The sequence below is a fragment of the Anolis carolinensis genome, chromosome 3 (genome assembly GCF_035594765.1).
Source record: "Anolis carolinensis isolate JA03-04 chromosome 3, rAnoCar3.1.pri, whole genome shotgun sequence".
Classification (NCBI taxonomy): Eukaryota; Metazoa; Chordata; class Lepidosauria; order Squamata; family Dactyloidae; genus Anolis; species Anolis carolinensis.
The window spans coordinates 57,888,720-57,913,394 of NC_085843.1; the positions used below are offsets into that span (position 1 = coordinate 57,888,720).

At 41.1% G+C, this 24,675-nt stretch overlaps 1 protein-coding gene across 3 annotated transcripts in view; it reads right to left on the reverse strand.

The window, feature by feature from the left end:
* The window catches only part of cadm2 (cell adhesion molecule 2), a 644,325-nt gene that overhangs the window by 562,695 nt on the left and 56,955 nt on the right, over positions 1 to 24,675 (reverse strand). Inside the window, exon 2 of one of the 3 annotated variants that reach the window (XM_062977131.1) lies at positions 1 to 18,737. This exon is cut by the window's left edge and continues 31,118 nt beyond it. The exons of the other annotated variants lie outside the window; for them this stretch is intronic. The gene's annotated coding sequence lies outside the window, so the exon portion shown is untranslated. The remainder of the gene's footprint in view (positions 18,738 to 24,675) is intronic. 3 annotated transcript variants of the gene reach the window in all.

A 24,675-nucleotide genomic window follows, 5' to 3' on the forward strand; every position in this document is an offset into this window, starting at 1 on the left:
ATTCTTTGTAGTCTTTAAAGCAGAGGAAGCTATGTGGGGATTTTAGATGTAGCAACGTCGCTTTCCCTATGAAGTCGTCCAGTCTCATTCCTCATTCAAGTCAAGATTCAAGTCAAGATTCTGGTATCTTGTTTCATGGAATATTTTGGGATTCATGTTCAGGTTTTGCTCCTGGTTTTCTGGATTTTGCCTAGGGATTCATGTTCCAGTTTTAAGCTTTGTTTTGGATTTATCCTGCCTTTGGATTGTTTTCTGTGAACAGTTTGAACTGACTTTTTGTTTGTGACTTTTGCCTTCAATATTAGCTCTTGGGTTTTACCCTTTATTTACTCCATGGTGTTTTGCCTTTTTATATGTGCTTTCTTAATAAACTGTTTTAACTTTCATTTTTGGTTCTTGGTGGGTGCTGTGAGCAAGGTGAAACCCTGTTCTGGGGCAACAGAAACATGCTGCTGTCAAGCACGCTTGAAGCAGTGTGTTTCTCTCCCTGGCTGTTCTCTGGGCCCAAGGAAGGCAGAGACCTGTCTTTCCTTCGGCACTCTTTTCTGCCTGTGGAGACAGCGGCCCGCCACTTTCCCAGTAGGGGAGAAGGAGAAGACACATGTCTGGTGAGAGCTCAGGAGAGCTCTTGCCAGCTGCATGTTTCTGCCTTGACCCTCTTCTTAGTTAGGTGATGTGGGCTGCCTCTTCTGCATGCTGAGAGGAGGGCTAATGCAGACAGGGGCCAGACCTGAGATGCCAAAGGGCCACGTCTGGCTCACGGGCCTGGGTTTCCTGGGCTGCGGGCCTGGGTAAAATGGTAGAACCAAAAACAGATATATTCGCATAAAGCACTACTGATAGTTAACTAATTGGACAGCAGATGTTTAAATATTTTATGCTGAGGAAATAATCTGTATAAACTTATAAAATCACCAAATGTAAAGAGGGTATGGTTGTCTAACAACCCCAAGATGGCCAGGTGAATAAAACTCATTTTATTCTTTAAGTTTGTAGTTCCCCACTGATTCATACTTGTTCTCTAACAGAGGACTAGTCTATCAGTGATATAGTTTAAAAGAATTCAAATTCAAAGTATCAAGGATAAATATCCCTTATACTTTAAACATCCGTGTATTTTTTTTTAAAAAAAATCATAACACCACAATTTAAAACAACATGCTAATAAAACCATGATCCTGAACACTCATTTTGCAGTTGCTTTCTTATGAAATGGACTGAATAGCTTAAAAGAGACTAAAATACTGATGAACAACAGGAGTCTCTGTTCACAAAATGATTAATTAATTCTCACCTTAATGGTTAGAGTTTTATAAAGTTAGTTGATAAACTGAGTAATTAGGCATTTATGATTATGTAACCTCTTTCCTTTTGAAACACAATGTGAATAAGATGGCAAGAATCCAACAAGAGTTACTAGCATATTTTTCTATTTATAGCCAGTATGTTACATAAGAATATTAGCTAATAAACAGGATAAAACTACAGTAGAGTCTCACTTATGCAACATAAACAGGCCAGCAGAATTTTGGATAAGCGAAAATGTTGGATAATAAGGAGGGATTAAGGAAAAGCCTATTAAACATCAAATTATGCTATGATTTTACAAATTAAGCACCAAAACATAATGTTTTACAACAAGTCTGCCACTTGTTTGGGAGTGTGGCTGCACTTGTGCTGTTGTTGGGCATGTTGGCCCACTGTACATTGCTGTCTAGAGAAACAGCTGTGGATCCAGGCGGGAGGCAGATTGCATTGAATAATACAGAATTGTCATGGAGCCAAATCCCAGGGCTGAATTTCCAAGCCCTGAATCTGGCTTCATAACATAAATAACCCTGCACCTGGCGGGAGAAGATAAAATGAGCCTGGGAACTCAGGGTTGAAAGTATAAACAATTATAATTGTTGTAGTGTGTGGGAATGGTAGTAATGTGATCCAGAGGGTGGGGTTTGATGATGATATTTACGTGTGGTATTACGTTGCATCAGAAGTGATAAAATTGAGTGTATGTAAACATTAGGTCATTCTCGACTTTTCCAAAGTCATGTATTCTTCAATAAAGATTGGATTTGAGAGCAGCTATCTTTGATCTGCGTTCAGACTGGTCCATTGAAGTGAGCCTGACATTTAAGTCGAGAATCCCGTTCTCACCCTCCTGCGGAATTCGCAGTGAAGTGATAATGAGTGGAGAAGGAGATCAAAGCCCAAATGGAGCAGGGAGGCCTTTGCAAGGGGCCCGGCCGTTGGGAGAAGAGACGCTGCAAGCCATAGCTTCCTCTACGGGGTACCCCAGGCCGGACGGCGTGACCCAGAGGATTCCCAGGGGAGGAAGAGGCGTCTCTGCGGCTGCGGAAACCAGTTGGGGATCTGGAGGAAGCATGCCGGAGACCGTGGCCCTGCGGTTATCCATCCTGGAAACAAATTTATCCAGGCTGTCGGAAACCGTAGGGAGGTTGGTGCCACTATTGGAAGAGAATCTCCAAAAGGAGCCCATCCGATATGGCGCCGAGAGAGAGCCAAGTAAAGAAGGAGATTGGAGCCAGAGGGGCCAGCGAGCATCAACGCAGAGTCCCGTGGCCGCGAGGGGCGAGGGAGATGAGGAATATTGGCAGGAGCTGGAGTTCCGAGACAGAATGGCACGCGAAGTGGAGCGCCAGCGAGCTCTGGGAACTCTGAGGCCGCCATCTCCAACAGAGCTCCCAACCCCCCGAATGGGCGTCGGGGTGGAAAGACCACTGGGGCCAGGGATCGGGTCCAGTGGATTAGCAGACGAAGGCGGAGAGGAGCAGGAGATCCAGGAAGAGGAGGAGAATGTGCTGTACGACGAGGGAAGACGAGATGCGGGGGCTACAGCGAGGCCCGTATGCGGATGGGTGGAAGGGCCGACAGCGGCGGCAGAATTTCGGGAGCCGCGCAGAATGACTACCGGAGTGGGGCGCGGCGTGTTCAGAGGGGCCGTCCAAGGTAACCCGATGCAACCCTTCCCCATGCCTCCCAAACAGCATCAACGGGCCGCAGAATGGATGCCAAGGAGGGAAGATCTCAAACTAGAATACGGAGGGGAATCAGCTGAATTGAACTTTTTTCTAATTAGCATCCGAGGATACATGGAAGACAATGCACACACATTCCCCTCCGAAGCAAGCAGGGTTCGAGCCATCGGCAACACACTAAAGAGAGGAGCTGCAAGCTGGTATGTGCAACTACATGCCAGACGCGACCCATGCCTGAGGTCAGTGCCCCGCTTCCTCGCCGCACTGGAAAACCGGTTCAGAGACCGGCTAGAGCAATTGAGGGCTCGAGACCAGCTTAAAGGAATAAAGCAGAGGGACAAAACGGTGCCCGAGTACGCAGAGGAATTCCTCCACCTCGCGGAAAGGGTACCAGAGTGGTCTGAAGTGACCAAAGTGGAAATATTTAAAGGGGGACTACGCCCCGAGGTTTTCAGCTGGGCAGCACACAGAGATGACCCCGAAACGCTCCAGGGATGGATTCAACTAGCGGGGCGCGTTGAATCCACCCTGGCCCAAGTGAAGCGCTTCAGAGGCAGCGGTGGCCAGCAAAGACCGGTGGCGAGAGGCCGAGGAGAAACGAGGAAGCAGGAAAGGTCCGGAGGGAGGCCGGGGATTCCCTCCAGAGGAGACGACAACAAACCTAAACCGGGATGCTTTGTGTGTGGGAAGACGGGTCATCGAGCAGCAGAATGTTGGGCACGGAAGGGGGAGCCGCCAAAACCCTCAAAACCCAAGCCAGCAACCGGGAGGCGTGCGGAGGAGGAGGTGCAAGCCCCAGAATCTCCGGAAAAATTGGTGAGTCGGGACAAACGCATGATAGTAGTGCCAATCTGCATCTCGGGGCTAGAGAATCGGGCCACCTGCAAGGTATTTGTGGATTGTGGTTGTTCTAGGAACATTATAACTCCGGAACTAGCAGGAGCGCTGAAATGCCAGCAGATGGCGCTTGACTCCCCAATTGCATTTTCGCAGCTAGATGGATCAGTTGCTGCTGGGGAAGTATCTACAAAGGAAATACGGGAGGTCCCATGTAAAATAGGCAAATGGGAAGGAAGAATATCCTTTGTGATAGCCCCTATTGCCACATACCACGTAATATTAGGGATACCATGGCTCGAACAGGCAAATCCTGACGTAGATTGGAGAGGAAAGAGCCTAGCATTTAAAGAACAGCAGACGCAATGGGAGATAAGCAAAATTGCAGAAGAGGAAGACGAGGGAGATGAATCAGGTGAAATAGACCCACAGCTATTGCCACCTGAATACAGAGACTTTGTGGATGTTTTCAATCAGAAAGAGGCAAGTAAATTACCTCCCAAAAGGAATATAGAAGTAGAAATTGAAATAACCCCAGGAGCAAACTTACCAAAACCAAAAGTATATCCCATGTCTGTGCAGGAGAAGGAGGAATTGAGGAAGTATATTGATAAAAACCTGGCGCGAGGCTTCATTAAACCATCCAATTCTCCTCTCGGGGCCCCAGTGTTATTTAGGAGAAAGAAAGACAACTCCCTAAGATTGTGCATTGATTATCGAAATTTAAATGCAATTACTAAGGACAATAAATACCCTATGCCCTTAGTAAAGGATTTAATTACCGTATTGAAGAAAGGGAGCATATTTACTAAACTGGATTTAATTGAAGCATATCATAAATTAAGAATCAAACCGGAGGATACTTGGAAAACTGCATTTTCCTGCGCATTCGGCCATTTTGAATATAAAATTTTGCCTTTCGGACTAAAAAACGGAGGCGGTTGCTTTATGCAGCTTATAAATGAAATATTACACCCCTTGTTGTACAGAGGGGTATTCATATTTCTTGATGATATCTTGATTGTGAGTGAAGATAAGGAAAAGCACGTGAAATTGGTCCGGGAAGTTTTGCAAAGACTAAGAGAAGCAAAGCTGTACGCAAAACTGTCCAAATGTGAATTTAATAAAACTCAAATTGACTTTCTGGGGTATCGGATATCTCCAGAAGGGTTAGCTATGGATCCAGCTAAAGTATCAGATGTAAAAGAATGGGGAGTGCCTCAAACAAGGAGGCAATTGCAATCATTTCTGGGGTTTGCAAATTTTTATAGATCATTCATAAAAGGCTTCGCGCAAATAACCGCACCCCTTACTGAACTTTTAAAAACAAAAGGGAAGGGGGAGACAGCAAAAGTAAAGGCTCCTGGCGCCAAACTGAGTTGGACGCCAGAATGCCAAAAGGCATTTGAAACCCTAAAAGAACGCTTCACAGAAGGACCCATCCTAAAACACCCCGATATCAGGAGCCCTTTCATAATCCATTGCGATGCCTCAGACTGCGCGTACGGGGCAGTACTATTGCAAAAAGATCAAAATGGGAACTTAAAACCCTGTGGATATTTGTCCCGGAAGTTCAGCGAAACTGAAAAATGTTGGCCAATATGGGAAAAAGAGGCATTAGCCATATTAAAAGCCTTAGAATGCTGGCGACACTTCCTTGAAGGAAGCGGAATCCCATTTGAAATTTGGTCTGACCATAAGAACCTCCAGTATTTAAAGTCTCCTCGAAAATTGTCCCCCAAACAAATTAGATGGGCGCAATACTTCAGCAGGTTTGATTTCCAATTAAAGTTTTTTCAAGGGAAGCAGAATGTCTTGGCAGATGCTCTTTCACGCATGCCTCAACACGAAGGCATAACCACAGCAAAAGAGGGGACAATATTCTTTGATAAACAATGGGGCTTAGCTGTCAGGACAAGAGCGCAGACCCAAAAGGAGAACACGGCTATGGTTGAACTCGACGGAGAAGATAATTGGGGAAACGAACTGAAACAGTCTTATGAAGGAGATCAGTGGATCGCATCCAACGCAGAAAAGGGGGAGCAGAAGGGGGGATTTTGGTTTGTAAACAAGAAACTGTATATCCCAGCAATATTAAGGATTAAGATTTTGCATCGTTTTCACAATAACCAGAGCGCTGGTCATACAGGAATTACAAAAACAACAAAGGCAATAGCAAAACATTGTTGGTGGCCAGGAATGAGGAAGGACATAAAGAATCATGTTGTTCAATGTGATGATTGTGCCAGAAATAAATCGAGAGGAGGGAAGCCTATGGGATTATTACAAACAGTAGCGGAACCTACCAGGCCTTGGGAATGTGTAGCTATGGACTTTGTGGGGGAACTGCCGGTTAGCAAAGGACATCGTTATATTTGGACAGTATTAGACCTGTTTTCTAAACAGGCCCACTTTATAGCACTGACGAAACTACCGTCGGCCGAGAAACTGGCTGAATTGTACATAAACCATATTTACAAACTGCATGGATGTCCCAGTAGAGTGGTCAGTGACAGAGGAGTACAATTCACAGCAAAATTTTGGGAAAAATTCTTGGAAATGCTAGGAGCAGAAAGGAGTCTAAGTTCTGCTTTTCACCCCATGACGAACGGGGCAGTAGAACGTACTCAGCAGACACTTGGGCAGTTCCTTCGAATGTACTCTAACATGAGACAAAATGACTGGTCTAGGTGGTTGGCTTTTGCCGAACTAGCTTTTAATTCGACTATACATTCAGCAACAAATAAAACCCCCTTTGAAGTGGTTTACGGGTATGAAATACAGCCTTTGCCCCAGTTACCAAGATGGACAGAGAATGAGGAAACAGAGGCAGGGAAATGGAAAACACAAATGCTAGAATGCTGGAGTCAAGTGACTGCATCCTTAAAGGAAGCACACAAAAAGTATAAAGCGTTCGCAGACAGAAAGAGGGTGGAAGGTGATAAATTGGATAAAGGAGATCTAGTGTGGTTAAGTACCCAAAACATCAAATTGGGGCTACCTTCGAGAAAATTGGGCCCCAAATATATTGGACCATTCAGAATACAGGGTGTTATCAATGAAGTAACTTTTCAGTTGGCATTGCCAAAAAGTTTAGGGAAAATACACCCAGTATTCCATCGCAGCTTACTGAAAAAGTATATGGGGACTTTGGACAAAATGGACACATAGAGTTGTTGTTTGATTTGTTTCAGGACTATGATGAAAAAAGAACCGAAGAGGAGGACGAAGAAAACGAGGGCGCCATGTCATGGAGCCAAATCCCAGGGCTGAATTTCCAAGCCCTGAATCTGGCTTCATAACATAAATAACCCTGCACCTGGCGGGAGAAGATAAAATGAGCCTGGGAACTCAGGGTTGAAAGTATAAACAATTATAATTGTTGTAGTGTGTGGGAATGGTAGTAATGTGATCCAGAGGGTGGGGTTTGATGATGATATTTACGTGTGGTATTACGTTGCATCAGAAGTGATAAAATTGAGTGTATGTAAACATTAGGTCATTCTCGACTTTTCCAAAGTCATGTATTCTTCAATAAAGATTGGATTTGAGAGCAGCTATCTTTGATCTGCGTTCAGACTGGTCCATTGAAGTGAGCCTGACACAGAATGCTGGATAAGCGAAGGTTGGATAAGCAAGACCCTACTGTATGTCTTTTTCTATAATGTTTCTGTAAGCATAACATGTGAATATATGATGTATTTTAAATCATACTATAAGTTTATTTCTTTCAGTGAGTCAAAGGTGTTTATTTTATTCAATTTTCCAAAGATCCTCATTCATCCATAAAAAACGGAAGCAGTTTTCTTAATTATATTTTACCAAATGATCACACATATAACACATAAAAACCCAGTTAACTTCCCTGCTGCCTCCTATCCATTGGTATATTGTTTTTCATTGACTCATGCCTTTTAGTTTTTGGGGAAATGGGCTGTATCTGTACGCATACTAGATCAAGGTATTCCACTGTACAGCTTCTACTTTGAATATTTTTATATGGTGAAAACCCAAACCTATACAAAGAACAAAACAAAAGTAAAACTAGAAATATGGAGCCAAAGGTCCCTTCACCACTTGGGTGCAATTCATTCATCCAAATCAACTCCAAGTATCTTGGAATCTTTATGGGGTTATTGATATGAAAAGTGAATTTGTAAGCATAAAATTGCTTAAAGTTTTCCCCGTACTCATAACTGTGACATTCAGTTTCATGAGCAGAAACAACAACATGTCAATGGTGGACTTAAGATGCCTGGGGCTGTTCGTGAACAATACTGACTTGCTCACTAGGCAGTAATCTGATCTGTAGGAAGAAAATGACAGACCAAATTTAGCTCAACAACAGTAAATATGATTAGAGGTTCTTATTTTTCTTCCTGGCAGAAAAACTGACAACTAGCTGAAACTATTGAGATAAGAATGAAGCAAGCAAGCTATAGGCCCTTCTACACTTAACTAAAACCCAAGAGGAAGCAGGTTAAAAAAACTCTGCTTCCTACTATGTGGGGCTGATTGGGGTAAACTGTAGGAGTGACAATGACATATAATGTACACACTCAGTTTTATTATATTTTATTGTATTGTATTGTTACAAGTGTTTTGTTTAATATTTGTATAGAATGTAACCAGATCTTTTCGAGCCTGGTAGTTTGGCTTGGTACTTTGATATGGCCTAAGGGCTAATCAATAAAATGTTCTTCAACTACTGGGTTTCAGTCTCTACCCCCAACCCCAGGCTTTCCCTCAGTGGGTGACTAGATTCCATCACAGGTCAACCAAAGGACATACACACACACACACACACACACACACACACACACACACACCTCCTGATGCATCATTTCCAAGTGTCATGAGGACTTGACAGAGGGGCCTGTGCTGCCAGCAGGACCCTCAGGTAAGTTTTGGGGGAGGGGAATGGGGAGCTAGGGTTAAGGGGGTGCCCTCCCACTCCTTCAAGCTCCAGGAGCCCAAAAAACCAAGATGGCTGTGCAGACTGACCCCAAGGATTGTGGAAGCAGTCCTGGCAGTCAAACCTCACAGGCTTGGAACCTGCAAAGATCTGCATCTGGTGGGGATGGGGGAGAGGGCCTCCTCGGTGGTGGCCTCCTGGCTCTGGAACTCTCTCCCAGGGAGAATAGACTGGCGCCTACCTTGTCTACTTTTTGTAAAGACCTAAAAACATAGATGTTCCCGTTTAAACAGTTCGCAAGATTAAACAGTTCGCAAGATAACTTGCTCCCCCCAGCCATAACTCAGTGTCTTGCTCTTGTACTTTTCCACTGTTCCTTGCCCTATAGTTATATATTTATATTTATATAGTTAATTGATATTGCCCTTCTAACCCTAACCTATCATCTGGCTCCTGCACTTTATCCATCAGTCCTGTCCTTGCAACTGTTTTGCAACAGCCCCTGCTTGCCCAAGTTTAATATTGATTACTATGTCAGGCTATTGGTTGTTTGTGAATGGTTGTTTTATATTGTTCTATGATGTTGTTTTTAAATTTTTTACTGTGTTATATTTTCAACTGTCTGACTGTCCTTGTCCCCATGTAAGCCGTCCCAAGTCCCTTCAAGGAGATGGTGGTGGGATACAAAAATAACGTTGTTGTTGTTGTTGTTGTTGTTGTTATTTTATCCAGACCTTAGCTTGAGGTCTCAACCTTTACAGGTGTTAAATTAATGCAGAGTAAAATGGAAAAACCCTCTTTACTCTACATTAATCCGGGTTTACCTGAGGCATCATTTTGATGCCTCAGGTAAACCCGTTATCTATCATCTGTCTTTGCTACCTGAAATAGGTGGCTGGGGAGGTACAAAGTGGATTTTTCCTATGGCCCACATAAAAATGTTTCAACCACACCACATACCCAAAATGGTGCATGATTACTTGATTAGCAATATATATGAACATTGACTCTTACAAGTATACAGACCCATGAAAATGCATAAAGGCATATGCAGACTATAACAATAAAAACTCTTTACAACCACAATTTCAGCTTCAGCTCTGAACCCTCATGCATCTTTTCCCACATTGAAGCATAACAAAGAAAACATCAGATTTTTTTTTCTTATAAAAACAGCACACAGTGAAAAGTAATACAAAAAATTTGAATGGCACATGTGAAATATATATAGGCAGCCATACTGTGACAAGAACAGACTAACCATAGGGCATTCAATTTAATGCAGGTTTTTAAAGTCAGCTTATCTAACTGAAAATTACAGTGCTGGCTGCCAAGAGCTTTTTCCCTACATGGTATAGGAACAAGAATTTAAAAGCTTACTACCAACCTAATGCACCAGAAATCAGTAACATAAAACAGAAGCATGACTTGAGACATAATCAGATACAAAACTGATTCAAAATAAGTGATTATGGCAATAATCATTATCTGAAATGAATTATATTTATTCCTACATATCATAGTCAATAAGTCAAAAGAAACGGAATAATACAAATTTAATGAAAAACTTTAAAATGATTCATTTACTTATTGTGGAAACAAGAAATTAAAAATAATAGCGACCCCTACTGAAATGAAAAACCTCCACCAAAGCTACCACAGAGTCACCTTGGAAGGCCAAGAAAATTCTTAAAGAGCTATCCTTTGTAGAAATTTGCTAGGTTCTCTAAGGCAAAATTATGGAAAATTCCAACAAAAGCATACCATTGAATTGCATGGGAAACCCAGAAAATTCCTATAGAAGACATATCATGTTGGATGCAGATCGGTATAGTATGCTTCTTTCTTGTGGATACAGAAGGCTCAGTCACTTCAAACAATCCTGAAACAGCTCCTATTTGTAAATACAGTTGGGATACTATTAGCAGGTTTAAAATTTATTATTAGACATCAGTATAGTTTCTGTTTGTCTATCTAAATAGCTATCTTCACCTTAACAGTTTACTTTCTACTAAGACATTTGGAAATCGTATGACATAACGGCAACTAGAGATTCCCCTAAGTCTAATTTGTGCGTGTATGCAGATAGCATTTAAAGTGATGTCATTTAAAAAAAAACCAACCTTGCTCTGCTCAGGGGGAGTTACTTTCTTGGAAAGATGGCAAAGATCTCTGCAGACTCTTCCCCTTTTTTAAAAAAATATAAAAACTGGAAAAATCTCAAATGTTTTCATAAATGGATTTAAAGAGATTTAAAATTTAAAATCAAATATGGGAGAATGTGATAGATCCATTCATCCAAATAAAGGGCTTTGATGGCTTAGCGCTTAAAAGCTAGTCTGGAAAATGTGTTGTGCTGAATGAGCCTTGCCATCTTTTTCTTTTAAAAAATGCTGACAGGCTTCTCATCTGTAAAACCTACATTGCAAGAAAATACAATATGATCTTCATGATGAAAAGAGCTCTTCCTATTGAATTTGGTCACTGCAAATGCCTGAAAATATTTGGTTTATTTTTAGTTTTGGGAAAGTTTACAAATATTAATGAATTCTCTTATAAATGGGATATAAAGAACTTGAGGTATAATACATTTCACTGTGGTAAAAAGTAACAGATCTTTCCACCCCTACTCCCAAGTGAAGTTGACTTTTGCAGCCTTGGATTCTCAAATGAAGTTTCATAGCGTAAGACTTTTCTTATGTCTACAGAGTTTCAAATCCTTGTTATCTCAACATTTACTCTCCAAGGATGTCTGCAGCCAGGGCAAACAAACATCTGGCCATAAAGCCTAGTATTTGTTTTCATTTTTTATGCTGAACTATGTAACAGCCTGTCTCTACTGTTTTCTATTGGTGTGGAGTCCGCTTTCTTGAAAAGCTGCTATGTGCTGTTCTTAGTACTTATTTTTATATGTAGATCAAGCTACAATTCATTAAAACAAAACAAAACCAAAGACCAATCTCAAATTTAATTTTCATAGATTTGTAAAAGCTTATCTACCCATAATAAGGTACCGGAGTCCTTTTTTAACATTTGTCAAAACAGCTCTAAGTTACAGATCTTCAACTCTGTGAAATAATCAGACCAGTGAATAGAATTGATTTTGACAGTAAAGAATCTGCAAAGCTGCAGTTGTCTTCACTCAATCTACCCCTAAGCAGGTTTTCTTGGCAGAACACAGAATTTTGCATTCCCTCAGTAATCTAAGACTACCTAAGGGTACCTCTAAAACAGGGTATGAAGTAAGAGCTTCCTTTTTTACTTTAGGTACAAAACTCATCTTATGAGAACAGAAGATGCCTAAGGAAAGTCGGTGTGCCATCTATTTAGCTTTCACTAGTTAACAGTTAAATAGTATGGAGAACAAGAGTTGTATCTTTAAGACTGACATCCTAAGGACATTTATTAAGGAGGATTTACTTGAAAACAAGCATATCTCGAAAAACACTATGTTTTACACCAGGATTGTCGAAGTTATTTTCACTGAGGGTCACATCAGCCTTATGGTTGCCTTCAAGGGGCCATTTATAATTGTAAGATTGTATAACTGTAACTATGTTGCCTTGGCATTAAAAGGCCCTCAGGCCACATAAAATGACATGGTGGCACAGATTTAGCCTGCAGGCCTTGTGTCTTGACACTTGTGATTTACACAATGAGGTTTTCACATAATGAATATTTCAATTCTGGAAGAAATTGCCAAAAGATATGGGGTGGTTCTACACTGACTACTTGTCCTGGAGCCAGTCCAGGGTGGTAAATGCTGATTTGGCCCCAGAATGCTTGAGACACCCCCCCACCCCCTCCACCCCTCGCCGACTGCTGCAGAGGAAGGAGTGAGTCCTGACCATCCCCTTCTCTTCTCTTTGATGTGGTGGCCAGCAGGCACAACATGGGTCACTCATCAACCAGGGTGCAGGAATGACAAGAGGGGGAGCAGGAAGAAGTAAAATCATCCCCTCCTTTCACCCCTCCCTTCTCTGATTGCCTCATCATTCCAGACAGGATCCCTCCAGGTAATGAGTGACTGGCATAAGCAAATATTTGTCATTGTTATTATTTTGTTATCTTTATTTATACTCCAGCTTTCTCTCCATGGGGATTCAAGATGGCTAACACTCTACACTATGCAAGTTTTAAAAAGTGCAACACAAAAGTTAAAAATCAATTAAATAGCAATGAAATAGTAGCAGTGTGGTAAAAACAAAATTGAAACACAGTAGGCATTAGTGCTGTGCTTGTGTATGGAATTGCTGTTCATTTTGTCTCATTTTTGTATTTGTTTCCCCTAACAAAAATGGGGTGCCTATACGAATAGAATTTTCATCTTGCTAACGAAAAAATAAATTTTTCATGCCATTGCCTGCAAAGGGAGGGCTTCAGAGGTTTGCCCCCTCTCAGATTTAGGGCTAGGGGGGTGAAAATTGCCACACACGGAGGGCATATTGACCCCTTTTGCCCACTAACATTTACAACATTTGAGTCTTCCCCCCAACAAGAAGTTATTTTCTTTTAAATTTATTTATTTTTAAAGAAATAAATAACCAAGGGAGGGAGGGAGGGAGGGAGGGAGGGAGGGAGGGAGGGAGGGAGGGAGGGAGGGAGGGAGGGAGAAGGGAGTTTAAAACTAAGAATGAAGAACCCATCCACACATTGTTTATTTTTAATTATGATTAAATTATAGAATTTTTAAAATAAGGCAAGAGCACTGCAGCCAGCCAGGCAAAAATCACTGTACTTCTGCAAGGTGAAGCAGAGCACTCAAGGGTTGGGGATTACAAACCAAAAAATGTATTTGCTCTCAAAAAAGTAAAATAAAACACCAAAGGAAACAGAGGACCAAGGCAGCTGGTCAAAATCTCCAAACCCCAAATCTCCGAGTCCCAGAAGTGACCTCACTAGAAAGGCAAGGCACAAAAAAGGCAAGGCCAAGCGGAGACACAGCAGCAGCAACCCAACCAGCCCCAGCACTCGGCAGCAGCAGCAATGGCTCTTTTAGGTGCAGTCCTCCCCTTATATACACTCCCTGCCCTCCCTGCCCAGCCCACTTCTGTGATTCCTTGGCCTCCAATTGGCCAAGGATCACCTTCTCCCAGCCACTTTCTCTGATGCATGAGGAAGTGAATTGCAGGCATGGAGGCCATGTGGCTGAAAACAAGCACAATAACTGTGCAGCTTTAAATACTGTGTTGCCTATCATTTCATGAGACGGTCATCATTAAATGATAGCACAAAGAAAATGAAGGAATTTTTTAATAGATATATTAAAAAGGCATTCCCTCCATCCTAACCACAGCACTCCCTAAATTAAAAACTACAGCACCACCTGAACTGATCTTAAACACCTTCTTCTTAAAAAGCCTGCCTGAATAAAAAAGTTTTGGCCTGCTGCCACAAGGACAGCAGGGAGTGTGCCATTCTGGCTTGTCTGGGCAGGAAGTTCCAGAGTTAAGGGGCAGCCACCGAGTAGGCCCACTCTCTCGTTCCCACCAACCACTCTGAAGACCTCAGAGCCTGGGCAGGTTCGTACAAAGGGATACAATAGGACAAATAGCCTGAACCTGAACCCTTTAAACAGAGAGTACCTCTGTCTTGTCTAAGTTTCAATTTGCCCATAACTGATGAAAGGCACAGGTTTCGGATCAGGACAGCTTTAGATAGAAAGGAGTAGTAGAGTTGGATGTCATCTGCACAAATGTGGAACCATACTCCATAGCTCTGGATTCATGTATATGTTAAACAGCAAGGGGAACAAAATGAAACCTTGAGGAACCCCACAGGACAAAAACCAAGGGTTTGAACAGGAGGCCCCCAGCCCCACCTTCTGAGTGCGGCCCTCCAAGAAAGACTTGATCCACTGTAAAACAGTGCCTCCAAACCCCATCCCAGCGAGACAACCTAGAAGAATACCATGGTCCATGGTATCGAAAGTCGCTGAGAGATCCAGGAGAACCAACAGGGACACACTCTTCCTGTCTAGCTCTCTGCAGAGGTCATCCACCAAGGAGACCAAAGCTTTCCCTGTTCCATAGCCAGGCCTGAAACGAAATTGAAATGGATCTAGATAATTTGTTTCATCCAGAAATCCCTGGAGTTGGGAGGCCACCACATGTTCCAAAATCTTGCTCAGAATGGGAAGGTCGAATACTGGCCGATAATTGTCCATTATAGAGGGGTTCAGGGATGGCGTTTTTAATAGGCTCACAACTGTCTCCTTTAGGCAAGTTGGAACTTTGCCTTGTTCCAAGGAGGCATTGATCACTGCCTTCACCCACTCTGCCAGTCCCCTCTGGCCTGTTTGGTCAGCCAGGAAGGGCAAGGATCTAGGATACATGTGATAGCTCTCACCTCCAAGGGTCCTGTCCACGTTATTATTGTTGTTGGTCTTTGTTATGTATATTTTAATACAGTAGAGTCTCACTTATCAAACACTCACTTATCCAACATTCTGGATTATCCAACGCATTTTGTAGTCAATGTTTTCAATAAATCGTGATGTTTTGGTGCTAAATTCGTAAATACAGTAATTACTACATAGCATTACTGCATATTGAACTACTTTTTCTGTCCAATTTGTTGTATAACATGATGTTTTGGTGCTTAATTTGTAAAATCATAACCTAATTTGATGTTTAATAGGCTTTTCCTTAATCCCTCCTTATTATCCAACATATTCGCTTATCCAACATTCTGCCGGCCCATTTATGTTGGATAAGTGAGACTCTACTGTATATGTATTTTAATAGTATTGTATTTTATCTGTCTGTTTTAACCATGTTGTTCCCCACCTTGAGCCATGAGGAGAGACAGGTAACAAATAAAATGACAACAATGATAAGGATTCCATGCCAATTGGCCATTTTGATGAGGAGAACAGGAGGGTGTGGTGAGTGCCATTCTGTGCCCCCAGATTGCTTGACCCTAAGAAACATGGATGACCATATAAACATGTGCTGTCAGTTCTGTACTAGACTCTAACCAACTATTTACATGGGCCCAACATTTGGTCCAGATTTTGAGGGAGTATTCAGAGCAACTTTTGTTAACACAGTTCAAGGTTGCATTAAGCATCTTTGCCCTGTGTTAAGCTGGATCAACTCAGTGCATTGTTTAGCCACCGCAAAGCTGATTCCCAGGCCCTTCACCTTATGGTCAGTGTAGATTTTCCCATTGTGATTTCTATCAGCTTAGATAGGTTTTTATAATAAAAGATAGATTTATCAAAGTTTAGTTAGGTATACAGAAGGTTATGCTGGATGCTTTGGACCAGAGGTTTTCCAGATTTCTGATTATTTTCTGTTTATGAAAGTCCTGTGTTTGGATATGAATGAGGGAAGCTTTTCTTAAGGAACTCTCACTCTACCACTGCCAGCAATTTGAAATGGGAAAGGAAAGAGTGGGTTAGGACTCAGATTCCTGCAAGATGACTTATACAAATTCCCTGTAAAATGCAAATGTCAAGGGAGGGCAATATTTGCCCTGTGCAGCATGGCAGGCATCCTGAAAACAGGGAGAGTATGACATTGATTGGTGGAATAGCCAGAGGTTCCCAACATTTTTGGTGCAGTGGCAAAAAAAATATATATCAGATTTTGGTATCTTTCAGATTTTGGATTTCCAAAAAAAGCAAGACTCGACCTGTAATAATTCAATGAAGCTTCCATGTTCAGAAGTAGCAGTCCTCTAAGTAAAGGATGCCTGGACAAGTGACACAGGAATAAACAGCCTCCCCTTAGTCAAGTTTAAAAGAAGCATACAAAAAAGAACCCCTGTGCCATCTCTATTCCCCCCCCACACACACACACATGTACATATAAATGCAAATATCAAAAAATACCAAACGATAACATAATGTTAATTTTATTGTGATCTGTTAACATTTATAAAATAGTGAACTGATATACAGCACAGTAGTGGATGGATTTTGACTGGATATAGGTGAGATTACATGAAGAAGGGAAGGGGGGATAGCACACTCAAAATCTTGAAAAGTAAGGTTTTCCAGGGTTTATTCCTAGTGTCAAATTGCCTTTTATATCGAAGTCAATAAATCAATTTGAGCAGATTTGATTTCAATAAGCTGTAGATAATTTGTATAAAGTTAATCAGTTTTAATTAACCATTCAAACCTACCCATCTTAATTGCTCATTACTGAATGTTACAACATGAATAAGATACAAAATCTTTGATTGCTGGGGAAGAAATCCTTCCCCAATCCCAATAGCTGCGAGAATTGCTGCTAATCTCAGGACTCTTCCACATAGCCCTATGCAGAAGAAACTAGAATAAGAAGGTAGGGGGTGGCTAGATGACATTTGCTGGATATATATGTTGGATCACATTAACGGCTGAACAACACGTTATAAATCCAATTTCAGCCGAAAAATGTGACATTCATATCACTGTATATCCCTGCAGTCAAGAAAAGCACATGACTTCACTGCTATACACTGGTGTTGACTGCTCCAGCGCATGTGCACATTTTAAAATCCCAAAAGAGCTTATATGAGGGCTCCTAACAAATGATGCCAACAGACACACAGGTGGCTAAATGGAAGCACAATTGGAAAGCAATATCCATGAGAAGTCACTGAAGTCATTCTTTTGTTTTCGTGTTTATGAAATAAGAGCTTGAATTTAGACAGTGGCACCAGCATGGCAGGAAGGTTTCCCCAAAGGGAAACAGAGTTAAGAGGGGGGTGGGGTGGGAAATAAAGGCAGGAGGAGGGTGAGGAGTGATAATGACAAGAAATCTGCTTGTGTGCAGATTCATATATCCGCATCAGCACTTATGAGGTCCAGTGCATCTTACAGAATTAATTTTAAAAAATAAAAGAAAATTCCCAGCAGATATCCCACATCCATCTTGTGGATTTCTAAAATCCCCTATAACCGAACCTGTCAGGATGCCAGACTGGGACTGACAGTTCCCTGTCTGAACTCTCCTTTAGGTCCCGCGATTTTGAAACTTACATATTTGTTCCAGATTATGAGGCTGCCTGGAAGGGCCCTCAGAGGGAACAGTAAAGGGTTATGTGAGGTGACGTCATAGCCCCTACTAATCAAAATGCCACTCTATGAGCACTGAGCACACATTAGCTGAAGTCAAACTTTATTTTGACTTCATTATCTACTTGTGAGGTTCTGAAACCATTTGACTATCCTACTCAAGGCTGAAATAAGTTGGATATTACTGCAATGGGACTTAATGGACACAAACCTTATACCAGCAAGGACAGCAGATTTAAATGCTATAAAATGCAGTATTTTAAGGAGTCAAATATTAAAGCTAAATTGCTGACGATAATGCAATTTTTTGTTAAAGCCAACAGATTTCAGAAAAGTCAATAGCAATGCCAATAAGTTAGATGTGAAACTACTTCAGAAAAGCCCAAGTATATTTTCTCCACTTTTTTTTCTTTGAACAATAGATAATCACATCATTAATTAACAAACTGATACAGGGGATGAAAAGATTACTATAAAGGAATATGGAAATTTCTAACTGTCCTGCAAACAAATAAGATAAGTGAGCTTTTTTTTTAGCTCTCTCATAGAGAAATTCCTGACATAACTGGGACAGTTCCTGGCCACAATATTTCTATTCAGTGTATATGAACTGTATACTCATGACTCAACTCTTGTTGCTTTCTCTAACTGGTCAGTTAAACAAATACTATCCATTTGGAGTATATATTTCATTTTACACCCAGCATTAACAACTGTGCCTTTATGAATCAGTTGTATAAACAATCCACCATGGGTTCAAATCCTAGCTTACTGTATTAATAGAAAGGTGAAGACATCTACAGAAAACGAAGAACATGTTTTTCTCTACATTACACTTGCCACATTGTATGTAGAGCAAAACCCTTTAGTTTCTTTAACAGGACACATACAAAGATGGTCACTTTACTTACCAACCATTCTGACTACAGAACACCATAAATCACATCGACAGGTTTGATTTTAATGTCCAGTTACTCACCTAAGAAAGAAAAGAAAAAATTATTATTTTCAACTCAGCTATGCTAACTGCTAAAGGGAGAAAGGCAGGGTACAAAGTAAATGTTGCTTGGAATGCAATTTTCCTGCTTCTTGGCAGGGGATTGGACTGGATGTCTCAAGAGGTCGCTTCCAACTCTATGATTCTATGAGATGATGTTGATGATGATGATGATGATTATTATTATTATTATTATTATTATTATAGTGTGGTTTTCTGGCATTGTATATTTCTGCTGCTTCTGTGACTGTTCATTTGTATTTTGATTCTGTAGCCCACTTGTCGATGGATGTCCAGAATTGGCAGCATCCACCGCGGTCCTTTTTATCCTGGGTGACGACCGAGCCAGTATAGACTTCGTTTTGGTTTAATTCTCCATAATGCTAATGGGTTAGGTGCTCTCACTTTCACTCCTCAGCTGAGACCTCTTTGGCTTGGTTGGATCTGCCGGTAGTTACACTACTGCCAGCACAGCTCTAAGCATCATTGGAACAGTTAAGCCCCCCCACCACGACAAGGTCGCACCTACGGGGGGAGGGGGGCGTGCCAAAATATCTCAGCCAGCATTTGGAAACAATAGACATTGACAAAATTACAATCTGCCAACTGCAAAAAGCCACCCTACTGGGATCTGCACGCATCATCCGAAAATACATCACACAGTCCTAAACACTTGGGAAGTGCTCGATTTGTGATTCTGTGATACGAAATCCAGCATATCTATCTTGTTTGCTGTGTCAGACTATGTTGTTGTGTCAATAATAATAATAATAATAATAATTTTTGTTGCTCATGACAGAATGACCATTTATGCTCCCATTGAGAGAGATACAGAAAGAGAGAGAGAGAGAGAGCTGTACAATTTTTATTCTTGTTTCTTTAAAGATTTTTTCATGTAACAGAAAGAAGTAATTGATTTAAATAGTTAGGAGAGAGATAGGAGAGAGACTTGATTTTTAGGGATCCCCAACAATGATTTTTTACCAAACAGAAACAGCAAATGAATAGAACTGTAGTCACTATGGAAACTAGATGTTTTCATCATGCATGTTTACAAGAAAGATGCATTAGTGGAAACATCGGATCATTGTAAATGTGACATATAATGTACACATTATAGAGACCTATCATTCAGTGAGATGCTAAACTATATAAACTGACCATGCAAATTACAGTAACCTTCCAAATTAAACAACTAGACTTCTTTGGTAGTTTATAGCAAGTACTGCCAGACGTGAGAGTCAGTGATAGTACAAAGGTACATTAATCTGTATGACATGGAGGAGCGGGGGGAGCTTCCTCACCCCCTTCTCCAAGTGAGTTATTTCTATGTGCCAAGAGAGCTCCGGCACCACTTTAATGGTGGCCGGGTAAGTAATTTTTACTTTTTAACCCTTTGGGGTGGGGTTGGGGGGGTTGTCTTGGATTTTCCAGGCTCCAGGGGCCCAGAAATTCCGAGACAGCTGTGTTAATTGGGCCCAGAAGTTGTGCAACATGATCCCTAGGCCCAATCCACACAGGGTCCACACCAGGAAGGGCGAAAGACCCAGGTCTTTCCAGGTGTCAAATTAATTCAGGACAAAGCAGGGTTTTCCAAATTGATTTGTTTTTACCTGAGGCGCTGTTCAGACGCCTCAAATAAAAGTGTACAAATTTGTGCATTTTAGGCACTGTGTGGATGCACCCTAAGCAATTTTAAAATAACTGGGAAGCATCTTATTTGTAAGGATGATGACTGCCTGTCTTTAATATTAGCCATATTTAGAAAACCTGCCTCTCTCACTTCCCAATCATCTATTTTCCTGTTGTCATTTTCCAGGTGGAGGAGTTTCACTTCTTAGGATGAAAACATCTTCCATCCCTGGCTGACATGTCATTACATCTGTCACCAACTATAATTATTTATGTGTACCCATTTATTAAACTGGCAAAATCGCTACCTCCTGCATGCAACTTTTTTCTTTTGTCAGTGTCAAAACCACTTTGTGTCCCCAAACTGCACTTTCACTGATCATCTACTACTCCTTTGTGCAAACCAAAACATTTTCTTCACCCTGATAAAACTAAACAGGCCCAAACAGGCCATGTAGTCCTCTTTGAGTAAAAGAAAATATTTAGAAGTCTTTCTTATTAAAGGCAAGCCAAAATATTAACAGTTTGCACTACATGCTTGCTTATTTCAAATATCTATAATTCATAGTTCTAAATGATTCCAGCAATGAACTCTCAACAAAGTTCATGAATTGAGCTTTTCCCAAGTCATTTTTTATCTTTCAATGATATTCACATCAGAACCTCAAACCCAACTAAATGAATACATCTGCTGGAACAACTTGATATACCTTCAGTTTATTCCAATTGCCTACAGATACAAAAAGCAATTTTACTATTTCATTCTCATTAATCAGATGAGCTATCAGCAGATCACAGCTAAAGTCCTGCATTTGGAGACATACAAATATCTTGCAGTTACATCTGCATGGTGATATCTCTTGGTGCCAAAACTCATTTTGTAAGCAGCAGAGACCCCAACCCCAAGTCAGCCATTTCAATATTGTTGGATAGCAGGGAATACATCCAGCTTAGTGGCAAAGATACAGCTAACCATAGTACAGGCTAATATATTGTAAGCATATCCCATATTCCTAAATAACTTATCTGTTAAGACAATAAGAGGGTGATCCAAGAGACAACAGCTTTGCTTAGATACCCTGGCACCTTAGTTCCTAAAAAGCATAGAGTTGTTGTTGGTTGTCTGGCTTTGGAATCACAGGGTAAGATACCTGTTAGACCTTATGTCCAAGTTTCTACATGTTCTGGAGAAAGTCAGTTTTGCATCTTCATGCTATTTCCTGTTATTGCACTGTTTCTACTCAACAACTCCATGTCTGGCAACATTACACAATTAAAAACTTGGATATGTTTAACCTATGATCCAAACAACACGTCAGGTAAAAGTGAAGTAATTCAAGACAAAGCAGGTAAACCCTGCTTTGTCTTGAACTACTTTGATACTCAATTAGACCTGGGCCTTCCTAAAAGGCCTGGGTCTAATGGAATATAAGGCCTTGCTCTCGATTCCACCCCCATCTCAAGTATAACTGATGGGAACGAGAGAGAGGGCCTTCTCTGTGGTCACCCCCCACCTCTGGAACTCCCTTCCTAAAGAAAGGAGGCTGGCCCACTTCCTCCTCTCCTTTAAAAAACAACTAAAGACCTACTTCTGCACATTAGCATATGGAGAGTAGGAGGGTTAATTAATGAGATACCACTTCTGGATCTTGATTGAGAACTATGCTGTATCTGGGCTCTGTTGGTCTATATCAGCACAATTTACTACCATTGGCTACATAATCCAACCCACACAACTGTGTTTGAACTTCAGTTGGCTTTGGTAAATTACTGTGAATATTTATTTGGATTTTATGTCACTATATAATTCTTGTTTGATTCTGTCTGACTATATTGGTTTAATTTATCAATGTTATGTTCAATTCACTGATATTAGGTTTAATTTGATGTTAGGTTTTAACACTGTTTTTATATGTGGGATCTTGTTTGGAATTTTATGCCAATATCTACCAATGATACACCAAGAGACAATGGGGCAAATCGCTCCTCCCCCCTCTGATGTGTAATTGGTATGCTCCAAGAGGCCTCCAAAGAGACCTAGTGGCAGCCCGGTAAGTTTTTATTTCAGGGGGTTTTTTTCTGGGAGGGGGTTCAGTAGCCCCATGCCCTCTCAGAAGTTACTGGGAAAGCATGGGGACAGCCAACGGGCAAAGGGCATTTGGCCACTTTGGGGGGGGGGCTTAAACTTCCTCACAGTGAGGGCTGTCCAGCAGTTGAATTCTCTTCCCCTTCTTTGAGGCTCCTTCTTTGGAGGCTTTTAAGCAGAGGCTGGATGGTCATATGTCGGGGGTGCTTTAAATGCGATTTCCTGCTTCTTGGCAGGGGTTGGACTGGATGGCCCATGAGGTCTCTTCCAACTCTACTATTCTATGATTCTATGATTCTATGAAACTCACTTTGGAGCAAGTTTCTTTAACCTACTCTGAAGCAAGTTTAAGTCTAATCTGGAAATGCCTTAAATGACACCAGTGTGGTTAATATGGCAAAACATAGTAATGCAGAAAAATACCCAAACTGGAAATGGCTGCAGGTTTTTTCTTTTACCTTAGGAGAAGGGCAAAATTCTGCCCTGTTAAGTAAATTGAGTACAAACTATTTTTGCACTTTGAACTCAATCTGCAGTAATTAAAGTAATCCAGGGTCAAAGGAGGAAGGTAGAGAAGGTAAGAAACTTGGACATATTAAAAGCAGCTCAAAAAGTAGGATGATAAGAAGATGAATTGGAATTGGCCATGCAAATTGGGACAGTTGATGCAACTCCCACTTTTCTGGAACACCATCGGGCTAAAGTTTGATATCATCTGACTTATGGCCTTCTTGTTTATGCAAGTGATCTGGTATGATTGCTGAGCTATACTGTCTTCTAAGCTCTTCCATGGCAACATAGTTAGCATGGCTGCCCACACTGAACAATGGCCTTCTTTTATTGTAAGATTTAAAAAATAAAATTGTATGGCATAATGTTTCTGTCAACCTTCTACTTCTTTTCTTTGCTATTTTACCATCCTTCCAACCATCTGTACAGATATTAAAAAGAGAAAAGAAAAACACAAGTAAAGCAGAAGAAAGTACAGGCCAAATGGTTTAACTAGATCATCAGACTTAATAAATTCAACTTAATAAATTTAAATTCAAGCCAGGGGGTGCTGCGGTTTTTAACTCTGAATATGTTTTAATGGTATTCCCCATAGTAACCTATGGTTGCGAGAGCTGGACCATAAGGAAGGCTGAGCGAAGGAAGATAGATGCTTTTGAACTCTGGTGCTGGAGGAAAATCCTGAGAGTGCCTTGGGCTGCAAGAAGATCCAACCAGTCCATCATCCAGGAAATAATGCCCGGCTACTCACTGGAGGGAAGGATATTAGTGGCAAAGTTGAAGTATCATGAGAAGACAGGAAAGCTTGGAGAAGATCATGATGCTAGGGAAAATGGAAGGAAAAAGGAAGAGAGAGGCCGACTAAGGGCGAGATGGATAGATGGTATCCTTGAAGTGACTGGTTTGACCTTGAAGGAACTGGGGCAGTGACGGCCGACAGGGAGCTCTGGCGTGGACTGGTCCATGAGGTCACGAAGAGTCAGAAACGACTATACGACTGAGCAGCAGCAGCATGTTTTAATGGATTTTAATTGTGAATTTTAAATCTGTTTATATTTAGGTTTGTTGTATGTTTTCCGGGCTGTATGGCCATGTTCCAGAAGTATTCTCTCCTGACGTGTCGCCCACATCTACCTCACAACCTCTGAGGATGCCTGCCATAGATGTGGGCAAAACGTCAGGAGAGAATAATTCTGGAACATGGCCATACAGTCCAGAAAACATACAACAACCCTGTGATCCCAGCCATGAAAGCCTTCGACAAAACATTGTTTATATTTAATTCTGTTTTAATATTTGCATACAGTAGAGTCTCACTTATCCAACGTTCTGGATTATCCAACGCATTTTTGTAGTCAATGTTTTCAATATATCATGATATTTTGGTGCTAAATTCGTAAATACAGTAATTACTACATAGCATTAATGTGTAATGAACTACTTTTTCTGTCAAATTTGTTGTATAACACGATGTTTTGGTGCTTAATTTGTAAAATCATAACCTATTTTGATGTTTAATAGGCTTTTTCTTAATCTCTCCTTATTATCCACCATATTCGCTTATCCAACATTCTGCCGGCCTGTTTATGTTGGATAAGTGAAACTCTACTGTATTTGTATATTTTAAATGGTATGCTAATGCTTCTATATTTAGGCGCTTTGAGTCTCTTTTGGGAGAGATAAAGCAGAGTA